The 2,106-nt window shown below is 45.4% G+C and overlaps 1 long non-coding RNA gene across 1 annotated transcript in view; it reads right to left on the bottom strand.

Annotated features, from left to right (window-relative positions):
* Positions 1–1,478: 1,478 nt before the first annotated feature.
* Positions 1,479–2,106, bottom strand: part of LOC110014166 (uncharacterized) — a 4,524-nt gene continuing 3,896 nt past the window's right edge. Inside the window, exons 4-5 of the long non-coding RNA XR_002289288.3 lie at positions 1,926–2,040; positions 1,479–1,818 (exon numbers count right to left, since the gene is read on the bottom strand). This is a non-coding gene — a long non-coding RNA (uncharacterized LOC110014166). The remainder of the gene's footprint in view (positions 1,819–1,925; positions 2,041–2,106) is intronic.

Here is a 2,106-nt window from a genome sequence, read left to right as displayed (position 1 = left end):
TTTGCCTGCCTACAGCAGTGGTTTTTGTAGTTTTGTTTAGTTTTTGAGTATTAAAGATCCTGTTCCCCTGGAATCCTCTGCCTCTTCCGCCTGGGTGCTTCCCTCAATCCCCCGTCGTAACAATGAGTGTGCAGAATCCCCCAGTGCTGATTTATCTAAGGAACTGCTTATAAAAAAGGCAGAATTTGACTCGATGGCCACCGACGAGGCAGTGCAATTAGTACTCAGGACCATCCATCGATCCATTCATCTTCTTCCACTTCATCCGGAACCGGGTCGCGGGGGCAGCAGACTGAGCAGAGATGCCCAGACTTCCCTCGCCCTAGCCACTTCCTCCAGCTCCTCTGGGGGGACCCCAAGGCGTTCCCAGGCCAGCCGAGAGACGTAGTCTCTCCAGCGTGACCTGGGTCTTCCCAGGGGTCTCCGCCCAGTATGACCTGCCCGGAACACCTCTCCAGGGAGGCGTCCAGGAGGCATCCGGACTAGATGCCCGAGCCACCTCAACTGGCTCCTTTCAATGTGGAGGAGAAGCGGTTCTACTCCGAGTTCTCCGCGGGTGACCGAGCTCCACCCCCTATCTCTAAGGGAGCACCCAGCCCCCAACGGAGGAAGCTCATTTCAGCCGCTTGTATTCGGGACCTCGTTCTTTCGGTCATAACCCAGAGCTCATGACCGTAGGTGAGTATTGGAACAAAGATCACAGTATATTGTTTGTATAATTATTTTATTTATATCTTTTTTCTTTCCTTTTTTTATTTATTTATTTTACTTTTTTAATTTTTGGAATTGTGGTTTTAAACTGTGTAATTGTGTTTTTGAATGTTTTGTTTTTGGTTATTTGAAAATTTTCTAAATAAATCTTACTTAAAAAGAAATCCTAGACTACAGTGTTTTAAACATTGCACACTCCACCCGCCCTCGCTCCCCGCCTCTACACCCCACCCGCCCCTGCTGCCCTGGTGTAGGCACCACCGGTGCTCTCACCACCCACCAATAACCAGACCTCACTTGCTAAGCAGCCACGACATACTCCTGGCCCCCCCTTCTCTTCCTGTAAGGCTTATCTGAGATGCATGTGATGTAAGTGATGTCCAGGGTGTAGCCTTAGCCCAACAGTAGCCAGACTCTTGCAGCTCTGTGTCCCCACAAAGGATCAAACTGGTGAAGAAAATGGATGGTTGGATAGAAACTTGACTTTCTAGGTCAAACATCCTCAGCAGGTCACATTTTTCTTGTGTTGTTGCCTCTTTTGACTGTAAACGCGGTAACTCCTTAGTATGAAGATATGAAGATTTTGTTTGAATTTATGAACTTATTTTTCATTATGTGTTGCTGTCCAACAGTGAAAGTTTTCACATATTTGACAAGAATGTGTCTTTGAGTCAAAGCTTTTAAAATGAAGGGCCAGAACTTGAGTGGAGAGATTAATGCATGAATCTGTAAATCAGATAACAGTTTATTTGACTATAGCTGCTAGAATCAATGTTATTTTAGGTATAATGCTAATATGTGAAAACAGACATGAATGAAAAACACCTGTTCATTTCTCCAGTGTGAAGAGACTTTCATTTCTGCAACACAGTTATTTACAAGATTTTTACTTTCGTGACTGACACAATCTGAAACCACTATGAACAAAAAAATCCTTGTAAACACAGAAGTCAGTGCAATCTGTGTGTAAAGTGCTCATGGCGTCAGTGTAAATGTGTGTATGTGTGTGTGATTGTGAGGATGTGCAGACTCCTGTCTTGCTGGTCCTTGGAGGAGCATGAAGAGTCCATCAGCGTCTTCATCACTGCAGCTTCTGCTTTCCATCACCTGATGTGGAAAAGAGAACCCCTTTTAGAACAGAGCAGGCCTTTTATCTGTCATGCTGAAAGTCTACACTGCATGACTTTGGAGTGACCTGGTTCAGGAGTGCACACCTGACTGCTGTCCCCGTGTCACTGACACATGACTGTCCACAGCTGAAGGCCTGGGCCGAGGTCTGTGAGTTGCTGGGTATAGGAAGGATCCGTGTTCATTGTTAGATGTACAGATCTGAAGAAAAAGAATGGATAGAAATGACATTCATGTCCCACCACAATATTTCTGAGATGACAATAG

This window comes from Oryzias latipes, chromosome 3 (assembly GCF_053564925.1).
Source record: "Oryzias latipes strain Hd-rR chromosome 3, Olatipes_Hd-rR_3.1".
Taxonomy (NCBI): Eukaryota; Metazoa; Chordata; class Actinopteri; order Beloniformes; family Adrianichthyidae; genus Oryzias; species Oryzias latipes.
The sequence above is the reverse complement of the archived record's forward strand: the minus strand, read 5'-3'. Positions and strand labels throughout refer to the sequence as shown.